Consider the following 26,176-nt stretch of genomic DNA (forward strand, 5'->3'; position numbering starts at 1 on the left):
AGCTGATGTCCATTAAATGGCCTGCTGCCTCTAAGAGCCCATGTGTGCCTAAACTTCAGCCTGTAGCCAGTGTCACCCAGTGAAAATGAAAGCTTCTCACTTTAGAGCAGAACTTAGGATTCCCAACATCTTCTGATTTGCTTTTATAGAAGAACATAGAAGAATACAGCGCAGTACAGGCCCTTTGGCCCTCGATGTTGCGCCGATCCAAGCCCACCTAACCTATACTAACCCACTATCCTCCATATACCTATCCAATGCCCGCTTAAATGCCCATAAAGAGGGAGAGTCCACCACTGCTACTGGCAGGGCATTCCATGAACTTACGACTCGCTGAGTGAAGAACCTACCCCTAACTTTAGTCCTATATCTACCCCCCTTAATTTAAAGCTATGCCCCCTTGTAATACCCGACTCCATACGCGGGAAAAGGTTCACACTGTCAACCCTATCTAACCCCCTAATCATCTTGTATACCTCAATCAAGTCACCCCTAAACCTTCTTTTCTCTAATGAAAACAGCCCCAAGTGTCTCAGTCTTTCCTCATACGATCTTCCTTCCATACCAGGCAACATCCTGGTAAACCTCCTCTGCACCCGTTCCAGTGCCTCCACATCCTTCCTATAGTATGGCGACCAAAACTGCACACAATATTCCAGATGCGGCCGCACCAGAGTCTTATACAACTGCATCATGACCTCAGGACTCCGGAACTCAATTCCTCTACCAATAAAAGCCAGTACGCCATATGCCTTCCTCACCGCACTATTTACCTGGGTGGCAACTTTCAGAGATCTGTGTACATGGACACCAAGATCCCTCTGCTCATCCACACTACCAAGTATCCGACCATTAGCCCAGTACCCCATCTTTTTGTTATTCTTCCCAAAGTGAATCACCTCACACTTAGCTACATTGAATTCCATTTGCCACCTTTCTGCCCAGCTCTGCAGCTTCTCTATATCCTGCTGTAACCTGCCACATCCTTCCTCACTGTCAACAACTCCTCCGACTTTCGTATCATCCGCAAACTTGCTCACCCAACCTTCTAACCCCTCTTCCAGGTCATTTATAAAAATGACAAACAGCAATGGTCCCAAAACAGATCCTTGCGGAACACCGCTAGTGACGGCACTCCATGAAGAAGCTTTGCCATCAACTACTACCCTCTGTCTTCTTCCATCCAGCCAATTCCTAATCCAAACCTCCAACTCACCCTCAATGCCATATCTCCGTATTTTCTGCAGTAGCCTACCATGGGGAACCTTATCAAACGCCTTACTAAAATCCATATATACCACATCTACCGCTTTCCCCTCATCAACCTCCTTCGTCACCTTTTCAAAGAATTCAATAAGGTTTGTGAGGCACGACCTGCCCTTCACAAAACCATGCTGACTATCCTTGATCACATTATTCCTATCCAGATGTGCATAAATCCTATCCCTTACAATTCTCTCTAAGACTTTGCCCACAACAGAAGTGAGACTCACCGGCCTATAGTTACTAGGGTTATCCCTACTCCCCTTTTTGAACAAGGGAACCACATTTGCTATCCTCCAGTCTTCTGGCACTACTCCTGTAGACAAAGAGGACCCAAAAATCAAGTCCAATGGCTCTGCAATCTCCTCCCTTGCTTCCCAGAGAATCCTAGGATAAATGCCATCAGGCCCAGGGGACTTATCTATTTTCACCTTTTCCAGGATTTCCAACACCTCTTCTCTACATACCTCAAAGCCATCCATTCTACTTATTTGTGACTCAGTATTCGCATCGACGACAATGCCCTGTTCCTGAGTAAATACTGAAGAAAAGTATTCATTCAGTGTCTCCCCAATCTCTTCCGCCTCCACACGCAACTTCCCACTACTATCCTTGACTGGACCTATTCCTACCCTAGTCATTCTTTTATTCCTAACATACCTATAGAAAGCCTTAGGGTTTTCCCTAATCCTACCGACTAAGGACCTTTCATGTCCCCTCCTTGCTGCTCTTAGCTCTCTCTTCAGGTCCTTCCTGGCTACCCTATAACTCTCAATCGCCCCAATTGAACCTTCACGTCTCATCTTGAGATAGGCCGCCCTCTTCCATTTAACAAGGGATTCCAATTCCTTATTAAACCACGGCTCCCTCGCACGACCCTTTCCTCCCTGCCTGACAGGTACATAATTATCAAGGACACTCAATAGTTGCTCCTTGAACAAGCTCCACATATCATTTACACTCTTGCCTTGGAGTCTACTTTTCCAAGCCACACATCCTAAGTCATGCCTCACCGCATCATAATTTCCCTGACCCCAGCTATAACTCTTGCCCTGTAGTACACACTTATCCCTCTCCATCACGAGAGTAAAAATCACCGAATTATGGTCACTATCCCCAAAGTGCTCACCTACCTCTAATTCTAACACCTGGCCTGGTTCGTTACCCAGAACCAAATCCAGTATGGCCTCACCTCTTGTTGGCCTGTCTACATATTGTGTCAGGAAACTCTCCTGCACACATTGAACAAACACTGACCCATCTAACGAACTTGAGCTATAGCTTTCCCAATCAATATCAGGAAAGTTAAAGTCCCCCATAACAACCACCCTATTACTGTCACTCATCTCCTGAATCACCTTCCCTATCCTTTCTCCATTGTGATTAAATTCAGGGTCAGTCAAAAGTTAAGTCAGGTAAGTTTCTGCTCCTCTGCAAACTACCTCAAAGTAAATTACAGCAGTTGGTGCAGGTTACAGTTCAAAGAAAGAAAGAACTACTTGGATTTCTGAAGTGCTTTTCATGGCTTCAGATCAATTAGATAATGTGTTTGGCTGATATTAATGGGTAGCACACTAAGAGAACGCACTGTTCCATTGAAATTTTATTTTCAGCCAAACAGACAGTTATGGATCTCATCCAAAATATGGCACTTCTAATAATATAGCATGACACGCAATGCTGCACTAAAGAATCAGAGGGGGATATGTACTCAAATCCCAGAACCAAGTGATATATATAAATGTGGAATTTAAAATTTAAAATAATCCTCAGACTTTGATAATTGAGGATCCCCAGGGAAGCTGGGGAAGAAAATTTGGAAGCTCAACTTTATTTCCAAGGAAATTGAGTGAAGGGATAAACAGTGATAAAATGGGAGAAAGGAATAAATCACAAAATTATAGGCTAGCTCAGTTACTTCAATCAATAAAATGAAGTTACTAAGTATTTAGAGAAACATATGTTAAAGAAAGTCCATGAGCGCAAACGTCTAAAATTTAGATCATGTTTTGAACAACAGAGACTCCACAAAAAGGTGATGTTATTCCTTTGATTCAAACAGAAAGCATTTGATCAGGTATCATGAGTGAGAGTTAAAGGCAAAGACTATAAATGTGAGATACAAGAACAGAGAGACAAATATAAGACCATACAGACATATAATTCAGATGATCAGGGAAGCAAAAGTAGACCGAGACACAACCACCTGATGAAGAAGCAATGCTTCAAAAGCTAGTGCCTCCAAATAAACCTGTTGGACTATAACCTGGTGTTGTGTGATTTTTAACCCAGTCCAACACCGGCACCTCTAAATCAGGAATAATATGGTTTCAGTCACAAAATGTAACAATAATCAATTTCTTATTTCAAAAGCAACAAGACAATAATAGAAGAAGGTAGAATCATAGTCAACCCAAAGCTGAAGTAGGGGATAATAGAACGTTCTAAATTACTGCCCTGTCAGTGTACTCTCAATCATCCATGGAGTCTTTGACAGTGTTATCAAGCAGCATGAAGGTAGCAATAACCTATGCACTGACACCCAGTTTGGGTTCAACCAGGACCACTCAGCTCCCAACCTCAATACAGCCTTGGTTCAAACATTGACAAAGAGCTGAATTCCAGTGGCGAGCTGAAAGTGACAGCCTTTGACATCAAGGCCTCATTCAACTGAGTGTAGCATCAAACAGCCCTAGCAAAGCTGGAATCAAGGGGGCAAGCTCTCCAATTTGATAAGGTTCCCCATGGTAGGCTCATTCATAAAGTCAGGAGGTATGGGATACAGGGAGATTTGGGTATTTGGATTCAGAATTGGTTGGCTGACAGAAGGCAATTAGTGGTTGTTGTTGGAAAGTATTCTGCTGGGAGGTCAGTGTTGAGTGGTGTCCCGCAAGGCTCTGTTCTTCGGCCTCTGCTCTTTGTAGTTTTTATAAATGACTTGGATGAGGAGGTTGAGGGGTGGGTTAGTAAATTTGACGATGACACAAAGGTTGGAGGTGCCGTTGATAGTATCAAGGGCTATTGCAGGCTGCAGTGTGACATAGACAGAATGCAGAGTTGGGCTGAGAAATGACAGCTGGAGTTCAACCTGGATAAATGCGAAGTGATGCATTTTGGAAGGTCAAACTTGAATGCTGACTATAGGATTAAAGACAGGATTCTTGGCAGTGTGGAGGAAAGAGGGGTCTTGGTGTTCAAGTGCATAGATCCCTCAAACTTGCCACTCAAGTGGATAGGGTCGTTAAGAAAGCATATGGTGTTTGGGCTTTCATTAACAGGGGGATCGAGTTTAAGAGCCGCGAGGTTTTGTGCAGCTCTACAAGTCCCTGGTGAGACCACACTTGGAATATTGTGTCCAGTTCTGGTTGCCCTATTATAGGAAAGATACGGAAGCTTTGGAGAGGGGGCAAAGAAGGTTTACCAGGATGCTACCTGGACTGAAGGGCTTGTCTTACGAAGAGAGGTTGACTAAGTTTGGACTTTTCTCTCTGGAGAGAAGGAGGAAGAAAGGTGACCTGATCAAGGTATACAAGGTAATGAGAGGCATGGATAGAGTCAATAGCCAGAGACTTTTCCTCAGGGCAGGATTGACTGGCACAAGGGGTCATAGTTTGAAGATACTAGGAGGAAAGTATAGAGGAGATGTCAGAGGTAGGTTCTTTATGCAGAGAGTTGTGAATGCATGGAATGCAATGCCAGTGGTGGTGGTGGAAGCAGTGTCATTAGGGACAATTAAGCGACTGCAGGACATGCACATGGACAGCAGTGAATTGAGAGGTGCGTAGGTTAGGTTATTTTATTTTAGATTAGGAATAATCCTTGGCACAACATTGTGGGCCGAAGGGCTTATTCTGTACTGTACTTTTCGATGTTCTATGTTCTATGGTTGCAGTGATGGGACAAAAGAACATTTTTATAGATTTGGGAGACTAATCATCAAGACAAGCAAAGCCAGAGAACATTTGATCGTTTGCAAGCATGCTTAAAAGGCTATCAGCTTCTTTAAGATTGGTTTCTCGATAAGGAATTTTGAACCAAAATAACCTTTTTGTCCTTCGAATTGGAATCAGCCAGTCTCTGTGTAGATGGTACAAATGTAATCTCAACTGTTTCTGTTTTGCATTGACATAATCATCTGCACGAGAAAGACCTACCATTAGCACACCAGATTTAACTTGGCCTATTGATCCAAACTGAGTTCAATCTTGTGTACCATATGCAATTACTGTATTCTCAAAGCAAGGCACAGATAGTATTGTATCAAATTTACTGTTTGTTACATGCGCAGCATGTACTGTACAGCACTGTATAGTACTGTACTTTCTCTCCACGGATATGAAGTATGTTTAAGACATAGGTTGTATCTCTCTAACCCGGAATTCTCAGGACTGGCGAGCACCAGTAAGTTTTGAAAAATCCACAGTGTGTTCAGTTTATCAAATAATATACTTTTTACCTTGCAACAAGGCATATTTCCAGACATTTAATTGCTAGAATAGTTTAATGTGACCAAGCAGACTTCCCACCAAGTCCAGGGTCATCGACAAATGTCTGAATCCAAGGGTGTTCAATACCAATTATTCCAATTATGTACTGGGCAGCCAGAAAGGTTACATAAGCTCTAAGTTATGATTGGAGGTGTTCAAGAAATATTTTGTACCAGAAACCAGAGACTATTGCAGAAATGTTAGGCTACATGTGACTTCAAAAATTGTGCTGATCCTTGATGTTTGTTCTGCCCACCACAAAGCCTTTACTGTATCTCTGTAACTCAGCCTTTCAATTCCTTAAGTCTAAGCACAGTTCCAAATTTGACATAGATATCTTGTTTTTTTTTTGCTGGGAGCTCAGTGGTTGTATTCTCAGAAGGAATGTAACATCAATGATATGATTTGGACACGAGCTTGTGTCTGGAAAGAAGTAACTCTTTCCCCTCTGCAGAATGGATGCCACAATCAGTGGTCACACTTAACAATTGAAGATGGGCCTGAGTCCTGTAACTCAGGAGACCAACCTCTCTGGATTCAGATTGTCTCAAGAGAAGCAAATTATTCCTGAGATTCTAGAGTACGCCAACAGTATATTCGTTCCTGCAGTGTTTGAGGTGACAATGTTTTTTGAGAGAGGAAGATTCAAAGGACTGTATAGATGTTGACAAAGATGCATTAGTTGTGAATCAACTGACTGATGAAAAGAATGTGCAAAATGTGAGAGGGATATTGAAGAAACCAGTGACAAGGAATCTAAAGTTACAGAGGGTATTTTCACTGATGTGTGTTCAGTTGGCATTAGATTTGATAGTTGAATGGAAAAAAAGAAGGTTCATTTCAGAGCAAGATGTCATATCTGGATTTGTCATACCAGAAAAAGTTATCAAGGAAAAGTCAAAGCATGTTAGATGTACCAAGCTGCAAGATTGGTTCATGGAGATAGGACAGTGAAGTTGTCACTCACCCTCTATAAGCACCTGTACAAGTGTAATAATCCTGTGGTAGAGTAGCCCATTGAGGGTCACCATTAAAACGAAAGAATCCGCAGCTTCAATATGGCAGAAGATGGGTGGGTGTAGAGAAAAGAATTATTTAAAAAACTCCTACTTAGACCCTGTCACATGTCCTCCCATGGTTTGGCAAATTCTGTGCTCTGGCAATGGTTCAGCCCTGAAGCTGCTGGATTAGGGAGGTACAACCTGTATTAATATGGTAGCACACTGCCTGGATGATTAAATCTGATCTGGTTAACTAGAATAATTTTATTTCAAATTAAAAAGCCTGATATTTTAAGCTTTTACTTTTGCCATTTTAATATTCATAATGCTACAAACTGCAATGTCAAATTATATTAAGGAATTAGTGTTTCAAAGAAAATGTATAGTTTGCATAAATTTATATGCAATTATATAGTTCAAGCATTCAGATATGTGAATATTGCTTCACTCATTATTTTGTTACTTCCTACTTATTGCAACACATATAAATGCTCAATGTAATTAGAGAGATTTAAATCAAATTGTTGTGCAACAATCATAAAACATACCAATATTTTTCAATCGCTGTTGTAAATTCAAATTTGTAACAACAATTTTCTTTCTTGTTTGTGAACAGCAAAGATGTGCATCATTGAAAGGTTTTAGTTGCAGTATGATATTGGAGAGCTAATTTTGATTGTAATTTGATTATGGAAAAATTGCAATAGCCATATGATATTGGTATTTTTATTTCAATAACAATATGATATTGCAGAGCATTAATTAAAGCATGATATTGTTCTAATAGACAGGATTGAAAATGTTCAATCATCTTTGGAACAAGTAGCAATTCGATGGTAATCTACAGACTAGCCTCTCAGAACATATGTTTTTAATGCTCAAATCATTCAGGCTCTGAAGGCTTCATGGATATTTGATTGTGTTTGATGTTAGCAGTCACACCCATAACTAGATCTTGCATTCTCAAGGATTTTGAGACTTCTGTTACCAACCGTTATGATCCCAGCTGATGTTACTACTGAACAAATCAGGTCCCAAAGTCAAAGCTGGCTTGATAGATCATATTTTGCATTTTTTAATTTGAATGGCCATCTTTCATTGAAACATAAGTACACAAGGCTACAGGTTTCATTGTAACAATAAGATAAACATTTATTATACAAGATAAATAAAGCTAAGATGAAATAAATCAAATCTAAATATATTAAATTATCTAAATATAACACAGTTTAAAAGATTTAAAACTATGCCCCACACCAACACATTACAGTTAATCAAAATCCAGAGATATTTTCTTTCCCTGTCCAGCTTGTATTTTTTGTTGGAATATTGCGTGCAATTCTGGTCTCCTTCCTATCGGAAAGATGTTGTGAAACTTGAAAGGGTTCCGAAAAGATTTACAAGGATGTTGCCAGGTTTGGAGGATTTGAGCTATAGGAAGAGGCTGAACAGGCTGGGGCTGTTTTCCCTGGAGCATCGGAGGCTGAGGGGTGAACTAATAGAGGTTTACAAAGTTATGAGGGGCATGGATAGGGTAAATAAGCAAAGTCTTTTCCCTGGGGTTGGGGAGTCCAGAACTAGAGGGCATAGGTTTAGGGTGAGAGGGGAAAGATATATAAGAGATCTAAGGGGCAAGTTTTTCATGCAGAGGGTGGTACGTGTATGGAATGAGCTGCCAGAGGAAGTGGTGGAGGCTGGTACAATTGCAACATTTAAGAGACATTTGGATGGATATATGAATAGGAAGGGTTTGGAGGGATATGGGCTGGGTGCTGGAAGGTGGGACTAGATTGGGTTGGGATATCTGGTCAGCATGGATGGGTTGGACCAGAGGGTCTGTTTCCATGCTGTACATCTCTATGACTTAGTGCTTTCTCTTAATTCCTGTCTTGTGAGTTGTGGAGTCTTTTTCCAGGAACACTCACACAACTGAGAGCTTAGATTTTCTCAATCTTTTAATAATCTGCAGAGATCTAACCAAGCACGTATGGTCTAGAAGTTTCGCAAACTACACTCTCTGACTGAGGCAATACATTCCCTTAACTGCTCTGAACAATCTCTTTTTCGAGGAAAAACCATACTTGTTTCTGAACCCAGCCAGGTCTCTTTTGAAATGAACCAAAATCTTTTATTAACTGGCTTAAAACATATTTGCTCATCCTCAACTGTCCTGAAGCTATTGGCTTAATGTTTTCTCCCTCCTGTTGTAGACCCTCTCAACATAAACAAACTACGATTGACTCTCAGGGATCCATGCAGACTCCTGCTTGCTGATACATACTGTTTGCAGAGTCATGGTTCTGGATAGAATGAATTAATTAATTGGAAACCCTTCAGAAAAATAAAGTAAAATGGCACCCACATCAATGTCAATGCATCAATAGCCAATTCAAAGGGCTTCTCAAAATTCAGCACAGTTAAAATTGGTGTGGTTATCAGCATTGCTTTGAAGTTATCAAAGGCTATCTGGCAGTCTTATGCTCATTCAAGGTGATGTGTTTCTTTAACAGATTTTGCAAAGGAACCATGGCAGTGCTGAAGTTCAGAACAAACTCCATAAAAATGCACTTTTGCCAATGTAATGCAAAATCTTGTGTTTTGTCCTAAGTATAACAAAATCTAAAACAGCCCTTAGGTTCACTTCTCTAGATGTTACTTAGTCTTTCCCCACAGTGTTTTCAAATAAGTCACTTTAACTTTGGCAAATTCACTCAACCAAATTTATAACCAGGTTGGCTTGCTGTAGCTCATCAAACAATTCAGTCAAATGGTATAAATGTTCTTCTCAGATTTGACTGAAAACAACTTTGCCATTGGTGTAAACCATAGTTACATAGTCAACCAAGAACTATTGATCAATCAATGGAATGTTGCTGCTGCATTTTTCATTGCAAATTGTATGACTTTGCATTGATAAGATCCATCTGATACTATAAAAACTGAAATTTAAATGGGTCTATTAGCCAATGGAACTTCCCAAGGTCCTTCTTACTGGTCAATTTTGGTGACAAATTATACATGTCCAATTCTTTCAATCTTGGAACAGAACATGAGTCCACTTTGATTGCATATTGACTTTCTGATAATTGATACTGAATCCTTATTTTTCAATTGCATTCAGCACCGTCATGATAGATGAGCTCCAGCTGGTATATCTCAGTTCAATAATGTCATTGTCTAATCTGAATTTAACCTCTTCCTTGAGTTAATTTTTCTGGATTACATCTATGAGGATATTAATTCATAGGTAAACTTCACTAACATTAGCAGCAAATGATGCTTTTCCTGGCCTGTTCACACAGATTGCTTTATGGTTATGTAATAGCCTTTGTAAGATACTTTGATAATTTTTTCGAGAACAAAATATTATGCTTTCAAAACTTTCAGGTATCTTTGTATTATCCAATCTGATTGCTGGACTTTTGTATTTTAAATTTCTGATTCATTCTCCAATTATCCTGAAACTTTTATATCTTACCCAATTTCTTTCAAGACCATAAATGTATTTTATCCCAACTATTATCTCCGTTATAATAGCTTGTTGACATAATAACATGGCACACACTCACTGATTCGTTCTCCTATCTGGAATACTCGCCACATTTACCTAACTGAGCTTTTTTATTTAATAAGGTCCGGTCAATCTTGTTCTTAATGGTTTCTCAGAGATTGATATCAATCCCAACATCTTAATTCCAGCAACAACATTTTGAACTTTAGCCTTTTTAATCTGCTTTCAGTTTTTTTAGTTAATAAGCACTCTTCAGATGCCTCTTCACCAACTCATATATGGGGGTGGTGGTGTCCTAGTGGTATTATCGCTAGACTATTAATCCAGAAACTCAGCTAATGGTGTGGAGACTGGTTTGAATCCTGCCATGGCAAATGGTGGAATTTGAATTTAATGTTAAAACACATCTGGAATTAAGAATCTACTAACAACCATGAAACTGCTCTCCATTTTCAGAAACGACTATTTGGTTCACTAATGCCCTTTAGAGAAGGAATCTGCCATCCTTACCTGGTCTGGCCTACATGTGATTCCCAATCCCCAACAGTGTGATTGACTATGAAAGAGCTGAAAATGTGTTGCTAGAAAAGCGCAGCAGGTCAGGCAGCATCCAAGGAGCAGGAGAATCGACGTTTCGGGCATGAGCCCTTCTTCAGGAAATTCCTGAAGAAGGGATCATGCCCGAAACGTCGATTCTCCTGCTCCTTGGATGCTGCCTGACCTGCTGCGCTTTTCCAGCAACACATTTTCAGCTCTGATCTCTAGCATCTGCAGTTCTCACTTTCTCCTTCACTGTTGTTAAGACGGACCCGCGGGGTCCCGTCTTTGCGTGTTCTTTCGGAAGGAGAGACTCACACTGGCAACAATGGTTAGACGCAGACAGCAGTTTATTCACAGAATCTTAACTGGTACAATGAACCTACAAGCATGCATCCGTTGGAGAAGGCGTTCTCCCTTCTCGTTCAAACTTGACACAATTATACTTCGCGCTGCCTGGAGTCCCCGGTCAGTTCGCCTTCCCCATTGGTCCATTCATCTGCGCGCGCTGGGGATCCGTCCTCCTATTGGCCGCATCGAAGTGCCTGTCCAGCTCCTGCTGTGCTTGACAATGGCTCAGCCATCCCCGGGAGCGGTTCCGATCCCGTATTCAATAGTTCATTGTTTCAAGGAATTACTATGCGTCTGACAGGCTAGCCATTTTCAATAGTTTCAGTTTAACTAAATTGACAATTACACTTCTCAACTTTAGACTTAAATAGAGCCATTCACACTTAAGAGTTACAGGTTCCGATAGAGCAATTCACACTTGTCTAACAGTTACAGATTCCGATCGGTTTCTTTATTAATCCCAAATATCGATGGGGCAATTGATACTGGCTGGTATTTACAGGCTCCAAGATTTAATTAACATTATGCATAAACCTTACAAGCTCCAGCCAGGTACTCATGCAGTCGCCAGCAGCAGCTCGCTTGGCTGTTGTTAACCATTTCAGGGCTAGAAGTGTCTGTTGCAGAACTAGTGTCACCCTCCCTAGCCCTACATTAAACACCCCAGTGAAATCTCCCCAGTGAAAGAGCCTATTCATTGTTATCAATCACCTCAACATCTCAAAGAAATGAAACCAGACCGATCAACTGGCATCAACTTAGGCACTGGAAAAGACAATGATGGAAACAGCCCCGTCAATCCTGCAAAGTCCATCTTACTAATACGTGGGGGCAAGTGCCAAAATTTGTGAGAGCTATCAAACAACAAGGTGACATAGTCATACTTGTGGAATCATACCTTACAACAATGCCCCAGATATCACCACCACCATCCCTGGATATGTCCTGCCCACTAGTGGGACAGGCCCAGCAGAGGTGGTGACACTGTGCAATACAGTCGGAGGGAATTGCCTTGGGAGTCTTCAGCAATGAGTCTGGACCCATGAAGTGTCATCATTTCAGGTTAAACATGGGCAAGGAAACCTCTTGTGGATTACTACATACGATCCCCCCTCAGCCGATGAATTGGTACTCCTCCATGTTGAACAACACTTGGGGAAGTACTGAGGATCAAGGGCAGAAAATGTACTCTGGGTGGGGGACTTTAAAAATGGCTCAGCAGCAGTACTTACTGTTCGAGCTGGCCAGGTCCTAAAGGAAATAGCTGCTAGACTGGATCTGTGGCAGGTAGTGAGGGAACCAACAGAGGGCAAAACATACTTCACCTCACCCTTACCAAACTGCCAGCTGCAGGTGTATCTGTCTATGACAGTTTCCGTAAGAGTGACTACTGCACAGACCTTGTGCAGATGAAGTCCCACCTTCACACTGAGAATAGCCACCATTGTATTCTGTGGCACTATCACTGTGCTAAATGGGATAGACTTCAAACAGATCTAGTAACTCAAGGCAGAGCATCCATAAGGCACTGTGGGCCACCAATAGCAGCAGCATTGGACTCCAGCACAGTCTGTAACCTCATGGCCCAGCATATCCCCCATTTGACCATTACCGTCAAACCAGGGGACCAACCCTGATTCAATGGAGAATGCAGAAGAACATGCCAGGAGCAGCACCAGGTATACCTGAAAATGAAATATCAACCTGGTGAAGCTACAAAACAGACTACTTATATGTCAAACAGCATAAGCAGCAAGTAATAGACAGAGCTAAGTAATCCCACAGCCAATGGATCAAATCTAAGCTCAGCAGTCTTGTCACATCCAGTTATGAATGGTGGTGGGCAAATAAACAACTCATGAAAGGAGGAGGCTCCACAAAAATCCCCATCCTCAATGATGGAAGAGCCCAACACATCAGTACAAAATATAAGGCGAAAGTTTTCACCTAATCTTCAGCCAGAAAGGCTGAGTGGACGATCCATCTCAGCCTCCTCCAGTGGTCCCCAGCATTTCAGCTACCAGTCTTCAGTCAATTTGATTCACTTAAAAAAAATGGAGACACTGGATACTGCAAAGGCTAGAGTTCCTGATAACATTCTGGCAGTAGTAATGAAGACTTCTGTTCCAGAACTTGCTGCTCCCCTCGCCAATATAGTTACAACACTGGCATTGACCTAACAATGTGATAATATTGCCCAAGTATATCCTGTACATAAGAAGCAGGACAAATCTAACCCTGACAATGACTGCCCCGTCAGTCTACTCTTGATCATCAGTAAAGTGATGGAAGGTGTCATCAACAGTGCTAACAAGCAGCACCTGCTCAACAATAACCTGCTCAGTGATGCCCAGTTTGGATTCCACTGGGGCCACTCAGTTCCTGACCTTATTACATCCTTGGTGTATAGACTGGTTGGGTCATGCTGTATGACTCTATGACTCTATGGATAAAAGAACTGAATCCCACAGGTAAGGTGAGAATGACGTTGAGGCTGCATTTGGCCCAGTGTAGCTTGAAGGAGCACTAGCAAAACTGGAATCAATGAGCATCGAGGGCAAACATTCCACTGGTTGGAGTGATATTTGGCACATAGGAAGATAGTTGTGGTTGTTCTCAGCTTCAGGGCATCTCTGCAGGAGTTCCTCAGAGTACTGTCCTCAGCCCAACCATCTTCATGTGATTAGTCAACAACCTTCCCTCCACTATAAGGTCAGAACTGAGGATGTTCACTGATGATTGCAGAATGTTCAGCCCCCATTCATGACTCCTCAGATACTGAAACAGTTCATGTTCAAATGCAACAAGATCTGGACAATATCTAGGGTTGGACTGACAAGTAACATTCATGCCACGCCAATGCCAGGCTATGACCATCACTAATAAGAGACAATGTAATCACCGCCCCTTGACATTCAATGGTTTTGCCCTCACTGAAACTCCCACTATCAACATCCTGGGGGTTACCATTGACCAAAATGTCAACTGGACTCATCACATAAACACAAACAAGACTGGATCAGAGACTAGGGATACTGCAATGAGTAATTCACCTCCTAACTCCCCAGAGCTTGTGCAGCATCTATAAGGCACAACTCAGGAATTTAATGGAATACTTCCCACTTGCCTGGATGTGTGCAGCTCCAATAGCACTCAAGAATCCAGGACAAAACAGCCCACTTGATTGGTACGATATCCATAAGCATCCATTTCCTCCACCACTGATGCTTAGTGGCAGCAGTGTGTAATATCTACAAGATGCACTGCAGAAATTCACCCAAGATCCTTAGATAGCACCTTCCAAACCAATGATCACATCTATTTAGAAAGACAAAGACAGCAGATATATTTGAACAGCAGCACCTGCAGGTGCCCCTCCAAGCCACTCATTGTCCTGATTTGGAAATATTTCACCGTTCCTTCACTGTCATTAGGTCAAAATCTTGGAATTCCCTCCATAATGACATTTTGGGTCAATGCACAGATGGTGGATAACACCTGTTCAAGAAGGCAGCTCACCACTACCTTCTCATAGGCAACTAGGAATGGGCAATAAATACTGACCCAGCTAACAATGTCCACATCCCACAAATGTATAATAAAAATAAGTTGGTAGGTTTCTCTTTGAAACTGAAAACATTGACTCAAAATCTAATCTATGTTCTTTGACTTATCAATTTTTCTTTAAGCAGTTTAAATGGTCCACTCACGTCATGTTGATATATCAGTTCAAAGGATTGAATCCTGAGGACTCATTAGAAGCACCTGTATTGCCAAACAGTAACAAGGGAATTCACTTATCTCAATCATGAGGATATCCTTGTCAATTAGCTCTTAATGACCATCTTCAAAGTTTGAGGTCAACTTTCCTATGCACCTTGAGATTCTGGATGCTAAACAGAAGATATAAATTGTTTTATTTCCAAACTATTAATTGTTTATTTGAATATTTGTCACATAAAATTTGAACATTCGTCTGTATGTCTTCAAGTAATATACTTCTGGGAAAAAAAAGAACTGCTTTTTGCTGCAATTTTGAAGCAGTTTTCCCCAAAGAAACTGCTTCATGGAAATTTTCCCAACACATCTAATAATCATTAAATGTTACTAATTCCTGGTTTTAGGTCGGGGTCCTCCACAATCTATTAAGACACTGCTGAACAGTTCATTAAATGTGGGTTTTAGAATTAAAGGCTCAGGTCACTTATTGGCAGAGCCTTGAGATTTTCTACAAGTCCCTGTGTTAGACATATGTGCACTGTCATGGAAATGTATTTGCATAGTTTAAATTGCAAGTTGAAAGCCTGCTTTAAAGTTTAAAATGAAGTGACTCACTTTCAGTCATCTGCACACTTTATGACAGATTTACATAAAAATGATGGGAAGACGGTTGGACGTACCTCCCTCAATTTTTCATTTTTAACCCCCAAAACACTCCTGCTCATTCTTATGTTGTGTGTGGAGTTGGGAGTCGGATGTTATACTGTATTGTGGTCAAAGTCCTGAACAATTTGAATTTCTTTGAATGTTTTTTTTTTCTTTACATCATTTGCATCATATAGCTTCCAAGACAACAGAATTATTTGCTGCACTATTCAGTTGAAACGCACACCATTCAGATTTGAGGTGGTGAATTCACCAGAGCTTATTGCAGCTGTCAATTCATGTTCTACCATTTGCTGAGATGCAGTGCCTTTGTGAACCAATGCATTGGGAACTATTAACCTACCTAAATCTATCTGCTTACATTTTGTAATTGATCTTCATTGAAAATGATGAATTAAAATAAAATTGAAGTTCTGATCATCTATTAATTTCTAATATTGTTTTCACTCGTTTTAATCACTACTCTTTCCAATAAGTGCATGTTAGCATACTGTTTGTTTTGTCCAATGTACATTCTCTGTCCAAACGTTTGAAACTGTTACGAGGTGATTTTGTTGCAATGTAACATAGAGAGTATTTCGGAATCCTGGTTAAGTAATGAAGTTCTGTTGGTTTCATGAGGAAAGTAAGTTTATTGCTACATGGTCCAATACAAAGGTCAGCAGTTTAAATTAAAATTGTTATTCAGCTGTAATCCCCACTATCTAGGCTTGTACTGTATTTCTTGCCTGTAACTAATTACTTTTAAACAGGGGCTCATGAAGCATTTTTTTTAACTGTTGCAATCCATGTGGTGTTGTTAAAGAGGGATTTTAAGGACTTTTGACACAGTGACAGTAAAGGAACAGAGATATACTTCCAAGTCAGGATGGTGCGTGGTTTGGGTACGAAAGAGTCTGCGGTTCTTGTTCTTTTTGGCTATAGAGGTCCCAGGTGAGGAAGGTGCTGTCAAACATGTCTTAGCAAATTGATGCAGTTGAGAAGATCAAGTGGAGGTGGTGAATAGATGTTGATCAAGATGGGTGCTTTGTCACGGAGGGTTTGAGCTTCTTGAGTGTTGTTGAGCTGTGCTCATCCAGGCTAGTGGGGTGTAAGTGATTTTACTTCCAGCAATACTCATGATATTACCCATAATAAGAAACTGTTTGTGAATATCATGAATCCAATGGACATTTATAATAACTATCCTTTAAAGATATAATCCTGACAGTGTAGAAACAGGCCATTTGGACCAACAAGTCCACCCCAAACCTCTGAAGAGAAACCCACCCAGACCCATCCCCCTACCCTATTACCTTACATTTACCCCTGACTACTGCACTACTCAACCCTGACCACTATGGGTAACGTTTAGTGTGGCCAATTCACCTAACCTGCAAATCTTTGAACTGTGGGAGGAAACTGGAGTACCCAGAGGAAACCCACACGGACACAGGGAAAATGTGCAAACTCCACACAGACAGTCTCCCAAGGCTGGAATCAAACCTGGGTCCCTGGCGCTGTGAGGCAGCAGTGCTAACCATTGAGCCACTGTGCTGCCACGCTATTATGTACAACCATTACATTCACCGACACATCAGTATCTTGGTTAACATTGATTTATTCGTTACGGCAGAACAGATTGTTTTCAATGGCATATCAAATCATTCTGGGAGAAGGTGGAATATGACAAATTTATATCCTCAGGTCACAAGCAGTGACATAAGCATGTTGCTTTAGGTGCCCTGACATAGTGACTGTGCGACACAGCATAACAGGCCCTTTCTCCAAAGAGAAAATCTTATCCCAAGTAAACATAGATAGTTTTACCATGGCATATGTTAACAATTCTACAATTATATAAACATATCAAACTGAGATTACAGGACTAACATTGCAAAATTTAATGTAATGCTTTAAAGATTTGACAACTCATCCTATATGATAATCATATATCCACCTGGAGAACGTACACATTATCGTCTGTTGCACTTGTTTAGCTTGGTTATCTTGGTGCTGGTTACTGTCACAGTGTACGTGACTGATAAGCTGAAATAAGACTCATAGTGACAATGATGGTCATAATCAGTGCGATACTGTGTGGTCAAGCAATGGGAAATTTCAAGAACATAGAACGTTATAGCGCAGTACAGGCCCTTTGGCCCTCGATGTTGCACTGACCTGTGAAATTAATCTGATGCCCATCTAACCTGCACCATTCCATTATTATCCATTTCTATGTCCAATGTCCATTTAAATACCCTTAATGTCGGCGAGTCTACTACTACTGCAGGCAGGCCATTCCACGCCTCTACTACTCTCTAAGTAAAGAAACTACATCTCATATCTGTTCTAAATCTATCACCCCCTAATTTAAAGCTATGGTCCCTTGTGTTAGCCTTCACCAACTGAGGAAAAAGGCCCTCACTGTCCACCTATTTAACCCTCTGATTATCTTATACATCTCTCAATTACATCCCTCTCAACCTTCTTCTTTCCAACAAAAACAGCCTCAGTTCCCTCAGCCTTTCCTTGTAAGACCTCCAAAGAGGTAATCTGTCAAAAGGATGACATCTTCCTCATGTATTATGAACAGGTTAGTTATGATTTTTGTTCAAGTGGAAGGAGCATAATTTCAATATGGAAGCATTTTCTGCTGCTGGGGATGATACGTTCAGCATGGTTCATATGCATTCATGAGTTATTCAATATCCTGATTCATCCATGCAAGTACAGATTCAAATGCTTACTATCTTATGCATTGAATAGCCATTTGTCCCTGGTGCAACATATCATACATTGGCTTAATGCCTTTTGAATCAGGACAGGTTTATCTTTTGATAATGAGTTCCTGTGATATATTAAGTTTGTCTCTGTATAGCCAAGATTCATGTATCTTCTCAGGTACTTCTTTGGTACAGTCAGGCCATCCCTGAATAATGATCTTTGGCAGTTCTTCAACTTCAGCGGTTGCCAACTCTGTAGATCAAGAGGTTTTTGAGTTGGCCAATCTGTTCAGCATGGAGGAGAAAGTGAGGTCTGCAGATGCTGGAGATCAAAGTTGAAACTTTATTGCTGGAACAGCACAGCAGGTCAGGCAGCATCCAGGGAACAGGAGATTCGACGTTTCGGGCACAGGCCCTTCTTCAGCATGTCATACATAAGCACCCTACTGGAAATGTGTTGCTGGAAAAGCGCAGCAGGTCAGGCAGCATCCAGGGAACAGGAGAATCGACGTTTCGGGCATAAGCCCTTCTTCAGGAATTCCTGACCTGCTGTGCTTTTCCAGCAACACATTTCCAGCTCTGATCTCCAGCATCTACAGTCCTCACTTTCTCCTCATAATCACCCTACTCCCTGCCTTATAAATCACTTCACAGTCATACCCTTGATTCAGTTGTGTCACACGTGACCTGTTCCACCCACGGTTTTGTGTCAGTCTCATGAATGGTGACTCTGCCAAAGTCTGTGCATATTGGTAGTCCTGTTACTCCAACACCAATGGAATTTACCCAATGGAAACTTTCAGAAAGCCAAAATGAGCCTGTGTATTGGTGCTGCAAAATATTCTGTCCAAGAATTTAATCAATAGTCATGCTGTGAGACAGTCTCTCACAGACTGTACCATGGAACACTATAGACTGAGGTACACATCATTCAAGCGCATAGTGTTAATATGTTGGTGCTAGCTCTTATGTTGATTTTAGCTTTTAGTGTCTTACTATCTGTTGTCCTGCCTTTTCACAACATATAACATAAATAGTTGTAAAAACTTGTGATCATTGTATGCCATTGAAATGATGTGTGAGGTTACTGACTTTCAAATATGCTTTTTACTTAGTTGAAACTAAACTTTATATCCAATAAATGCATGCCCAATGTCTCTTGGTATCACAGGAAACTGTGACATCCAAGAAAATTGGATAGCTTTTGAGTTGGTGTGACAAACTGTAACAGTGGCAGATTTAATTTGTTTGGTACACTTTGCCAACTTTGGCAATGATACTGACTGCATCTAAATCATATAGTTGTTGCCACTATACCATAATGGCTCCATATTTGCATCTGTAGCAACCTCCTGGCTGCTACAACACAGTTGGGTTGCTAACTTGGCCAAACAGCAAGGGATGCTGGGTACATTGGCCAAGTAAAACACTGATATCACAAAATCCTCACACCAGGTACAGTGTTAACACAATAGCAAGATGTTAATAATATTAGCATAATGTAAAAGGCAACTGTTATTCTGGACAGAAATTCGCCAACAACTTATCCACTAAACAGAGGAGAGCACAGACAGAAAGGCACGGGTCCTGCTACATGAATAAATTATCAATAGAATGCCATCTAAATGATTGACTCTTGTTTCAAACTATTAAGTGTATCTCCCTAATTGGCCAGAACTATAGAAAGTTCCAGAAAAACCTTCTAAAAGATATAAAAACAGAGTTCACCTGCAGACCCCTCTCTTGGAACCACTCTTGGAGTCATCTGAGGTATTCTGAGGAGAACAGCATGGCTAGAGGCAGAGGCCAACTGACCACGCAGAGAGAGAGAGAGAAAGAGAGGAAGAAAGCAGCTTCGCAGACCCAGAGACAGAGCCCCAGAAAGAGCGACTGTGTCAATCTACAATGACTCGGGAAGTATTTTAACCTTAAGTGGGCCAAAGGGGATTAGGGATAGATTGTTTAGTATTAAGGATTATTGTAATTTTGTTCCTAGTGAAGTGTTTTTCTTTGGTACCAGTTTGTTTTTATATTGACTTGACTGCTTCAGTATTGTGGGACACCGGGGCAAATTCATTCATAACATTCTGGCCAGAGTTGTCTGTAACTTGTTTAAGGAGGAACTAGACAACACATCAATCCTCAAGTAACTGAAAACAACAAATGCTGGAGATCACAGTGGATCAGGGAACATCCATGGAGAGAGAGCAAGCTAACATTTCAAGTTGAGATGACTCTTTACCAGAGCTGGTAAAGTATGGAGGGGGCAGCATTTATGTTATAGTTGGGGGCAGGGGTGGTATGGAGATTATGGGTGCAGGGTGTTGGGGAGAAACGATGTCGACAGTTCAGATTAAGTGATCGGAATGTGAGAATGGCTGGATAATGATGTGTTTAAGGGCCAAATTGGAAAGAACTGACAGTCCCACTTGGGTTGGGGAGAGGAGAGAGGACATGATAACAGAATGTAACAAGCTGAAAGAAAGGGAAGAAATGGTTCACAATTTGAAGATGTTGAACTCAATATAAAGTCCAGAAGGCTGTAAAGATTAGATTAGATTACATTACAGTGTGGAAACAGGCCCTTCGGCCCAACAAGTCCACACCGACCTGCCGAAGCGCAACCCACCCATACCCCTACATTTACTCCTTACCTAACACTACGGGCAATTTAGCATGGCCAATTCACTTGACCTGCATATCTTTGGACTGTGGGAGGAAACCGGAGCACCTGGAGAAAACCCACGTAGATACGGGGAGAACGTGCAAACTCCACACAGTCAGTCGCCTGAGGCGGGAATTGAACCCGGGTCTCTGGCGCTGTGAGGCAGCAGTGCTAACCACTGTTAATAAACCACTGTAAAGTGCCTAGTTGAAGTCCTCAAGTAATGTGCCATTGGTATGTGTCATTTTGCTTGTCTTAAACAACCTTCCTAAATGTTTCAATTAGTGCAGAGGTAATGTCTAGCATGGTGGGTCTGACAGTTCCTCTTTAGAGAAATTACATACATACACTAACAAAAGATTTGCTGTGTGTACCACATAAAATGGAAACTATTAATCCTGAAGTTAAATCTTACCTTGAACTGGTCTTCAGGTGTTTTGCAGATCTTCTCTGGATCTTTCTGATCATCCATGGCACTTCCCTTTTTTCCTAGAAATCACTTAAATGTTTCTTTTTTGAATATATTCAGTGATTTTGTACTTCAGAGTTCTGTAATAGAGAATTCCACAGCTTTACTACCCAAAGAGTGAAGTCATTTTTCCTTATTTCAGTCCTAAATAGCATATCCTATATCCTGAGACTGTGACTTTTGATTCTACACTCATCAATCAGGTAAAACATTCTCTCTGCATCCAGTCTGTCCAGCCCTGTTAGAATGTTATGCATTTCAATCAGATCCCCTCTCATCTGTCTAAACTCAAGTGAAAACAGGCCCAGTTGAACAAATCTCTCTTCATAGGACATTCCTGCCATCCCCAGTATCAGCTTAGTGTATCTCCATTGCACTCCCTCTATCTAAAGTATATTCTTTCTTAGGTAGGGAGACTAAAACTACATGCAATACTCAAGGCGTGGTCTCACCAAAGCCCTATATAACTGCTTGTCTAAGTCATCCTTGTATCCTTCTCACACTTACAATCCCACCCAGTTTTGTGTCATTAGCAAATGTGTAAATGTTACATTTGGTTCTCACATCCAGGTGGCTTATATATACCATGAACAGCTAGGGCCAAGTCAGTGTTCCATGCAGTATCCCACTGGTCACTCTCTGTCACTCAGAAAAAGAACCTTGTATTTCCACTCTCTTTTTCGTGTTCGTCAACCAATTTTCAATCCATGCCAATATATTCCTGCAATCCCTTGTACTGTGACTTTGCCCGCTGACATTTTATATGGGACCTTATGAATTCAAGTAGAGCACATCCAGTGGTTCTCCTTTTATCTCCTCAAAAAGCTCTAGTAGACTTACAAAACACAATTTGTCTTTCATTTATCCATGCTGCCTTTTTCCAAATCTGATAATCCTTTCCAGGTAATCTGTTGACATATCTCACAATAGACTCTAGCATGTTTCCTACCAATGGTTTTAAGCTAACGGGTCTGTAATTTTCTCTGTTTTCTCTCCCTCCTTGTTTAATTCGTGTGGTACTTTTGCTACTCTCTTACCTGTTGGAATTGCTCCAGAGCCTAGAATTTTGGAAGATGACCACCAATGTATCCAATATTTTCAGGACCATTTCCTTTCCTACTCCGGCATGATCTATCCCTAATCCCATCAGGCCCTAAGGAATTTGTCAGCTTTTAATCCAAATAATTTCCCTAGCATTATTTTCTTACTAACACTGTTTTCCCTCAATGGTGCTCTCTTGTCAGACCTTTCATGTATTTATAGATGGTCATTTTTATGTTCCCTGCATTTTATTATACTATACTCTATACTTTCACCTTCTTGATCAAACCTTTTGCCCTCTTTGACTGAATAATGTCTAAGTGCAAACAGAGTTAATTTATTTGTTATCTCTTGTTTATTTGTTACTAATTGTAAGAAATCCATGAATCCTGCGTAAGTGTGTTGTCCTATCTTCTCGCATCAATGGATTTGTTGTCTTTCTAGGTAAGTGTGTTTCTCCCTGAAGAGTTTGGTTTGCCGCAGATACTGAATGTGTTGCCTCAATGTACATTTGCCATGCTTGATTATGTTCCAATGCTTTTTAATGCTTGTGTAAAACTATGTCAGATTCTATATGAAATATACACATAAGAAGATACCTGGTTATATTAATTAACAAACAAGTAGACTGTGTACATTTTCTGTTGATGAATTCATCTTTGTCCAATTATTGATATGAATGCTATGCCATGTGCTTGTGTTTGAGACTGAACCCTAAAAATTCCACTGAGCTTTATGTTTTATGTACAGGTGATCAGCAAGCAATTGGACCTTTACTGATAAGCAATTCACTTCAGTTTTAAAGTGACAGAAAAAGTTCAGGATGCATAAGCTTTAAACTGCAAAGCAATAAGTCTTAAAACAAAGGGTGAGAGCAAACATTGAAAACTACTGAAGGAAACTTGAAATCTTCAATGATACTTTGCTGTTATCTGTAGCCTCCTTTCTGAACAGATTTTTGGTTACTTCCAAATTAGGACTCATAACATTATTTTTGTGAAGGATTTGCACAAAAACCGAGTTTTTCTTCTTTCTCTTCCTGTATTTTTGAGCAATAATTTACGGAAGATCACCAATGATAGTCCTGAACATGAAATGGCAAATCTCACTGAGCATAATTTTTCCAGAGGACTGGGCATTTGTTCTTATGGGTTTGGTGCAGCCAAGTGACATTACTCATGGGAAATTCCGTGCAATGCATTGATCACAGGGTAAAATAAAATCAGAAAATGCAACAAGCACTGGGAAATCTCAGCAGGTTGATGACTTTTCATCTTTAACTTGAAAAAGTTAGAAACTATTAGGCAGCTATGAATGTGTTTGTGTGTGTGTGTGTGAGAGAGAGAGACAGAGTTGTGGGATTGGCAGGGGAGGGAGCTGGTGTTGTTAGGTGCCAAAACAAATGAAGATCTAAAATGGATCTAAAATGGACAACAGGAGAGATTAAGCAACAAACATGTTTGATAGTATAAGACAAAGGAGAGGGTCTTAGAATAAATAAAGAAACAAAAGCATAATGAAGAAGATGTAGAATAGTCTGGTGGGAAATGGAGTACAGAGGAAAATACTGTGGCAGTTGGCTGTGGATTTCAAATGGGATCATGATCTGAGCTGTTCAGATGCAGTATAAACTGAGGAAGGAATGAAGAGTGAAGTGAGGATGAAGTCGTATCTGTTTAGTGTTGACTGGCTGATGAAATATCTGAGACTGAATGGACAACTAAATGACTCCAAATTCAGTAATTTTTGGGGTAAACAGGCATGCTTGGCTTTGAGGGATGAAGTAAAACATAAGACTGAGTTAAGGTGCAACCAAAAGGATTGACAGATGTAATTTTGTGAAAAATAGAAACTGGTGAGTCCCATCCCTTTCGAACTCAATGGTCTATCACAACTTTGGTCAAATCTTTCATGCTTTGGCCAATAGCATTTTTAATGAATCATAACTCCTTGTGCTGAAATGATTGCTGGGTGCTTAACTGGTACACAAGAAAATGATTCAAGAGAAACATTGAGAATTAATAGTACAGAACATTTTTACAAGCTGAAAGTGTGACTGATGATGATAAAATTAAATAAAACATAACTGCTATACAGTCAGCTGTAGGTCATTGCATCAAACTCTAATTTTTAATCATGATACCCATTGAAGTATCCTGGAGACTTGCATAATGAGGAATTTCCAAAGACCACAACATTCCTCTGCGCAGGACACATTTATTTTAATGACTTTCCTTTTCCTAATGTATCCACACTCCCTGACTGCTGAAATTGCAGGGCTAATGCTACTGAATCAAGGAAATAAGCTTAATTGCCGTTTGCCCTGAAATGTATATGAGGTTGGATGGAAGAAGGCAGTCACTGTATTATCGATAACCAACCTCAAAAATCAAAATTTGTTACCATGGCAATGCATTCCCTGCGCTAAGACATGTTCAAAGCAAACATTCTTCAATGAACTCAATAAAGTCCCATCCAGATGTTATGTTGTGATTTTGCACTGCTGACAAAATGAGATGAATTGCCAATTTCTGTAATATTGTGTTTTATGATTCTGTAATGATTTTGTAACACTACATATCCAATGTTGATATATTAACAAATTGGTAAGAAATTGTAACATAGAGAAAGAAAAAATGGAATGCGCAGACATGGATGAAAACGATGGCAAAAGGACAAAGAACAAAGAAAATTTACAGCCTAGGAACAGGCCCTTGAGCCCTCCAAGCCTGAGCCGATCCAAATCTACTGTCTAAACTTGTCGCCCAATTCCTAAGCATCTGTATCCCTCTGTCCAGACACATCTTAAATGAATCTACCGTGCCTGCCTCTACCACCTCTGCTAGCAATGCGTTCCAGATGCCCACCACCTTCTGTGTGAAGTACTTGCCGCGTGTATCCCCCTTAAACTTTCCACCTCTCACCTTGAAAGCGTGACCTTTCGTTATTGAATCCTTCACCCTGGGAAAAAGCTTATCTCTATCCACCCTGTTATTGAATCCTTCACCCTGGGAAAAAGCTTATTTCTATCCACCCTTCATGATTTTGAAAACCTCAATCAGGTCCCTCTTTAATCACCATTTTTCTAATGAAAACAAACCTAACCTACTCAACCTCTCTTCATAGTTAGCATCTTCCAAACCAGGTAACATCCCTCGTAAACCTTCTCTGCACCCTTTTCAAAGCGTTCACATCCTTTTGGTAATCTGATGACAAAAACTGTACATGGTATTCTAAGAGCGGCCAAACCAATGTCTTGAACAATTTTAACATGATTTGCCAACTCTTATACTCAATACCCCGTCCAATGAAGGCAAGCATACTATATTCATTCTTGACTACTCTATCCACCTGTGCAGCAACCTTCAGTGCACAATGGACCTGAACTCCCAGACCACTCTGCTCATCAACTTTTTCCAAGGCTCTCCCATTCATTATATAATTCGCTCTAGAATTAGACTTGTTTAAATGCATCACCTCACATTTGTCTGGATTTACTTCCATCTGCCACTTTTCCGCCCAACTCTCCAGTATATCTATATCCTCCTGTATTCTTTGACAGTCCCTAATGCTTTCTGCTACTCACCAATCTTTGTGTCATCTGCAAACTTGCTGATCATGCCAACAGTGCCCTCTTCCAGATCATTTATGTATATCACAAACAACAGTGGCCCCAACACTGACTCCTGTGGAACACCACTGGTCACCTTTCTCCATTTTGAGAAACTCCCTTCAACTACTACTCTCTGTGCCCTGTTGC

Source organism: Chiloscyllium plagiosum, unplaced genomic scaffold (assembly GCF_037043375.1).
Source record: "Chiloscyllium plagiosum isolate Xiang-an unplaced genomic scaffold, Cpla_swu_hap1 HiC_scaffold_4, whole genome shotgun sequence".
NCBI lineage: Eukaryota > Metazoa > Chordata > Chondrichthyes > Orectolobiformes > Hemiscylliidae > Chiloscyllium > Chiloscyllium plagiosum.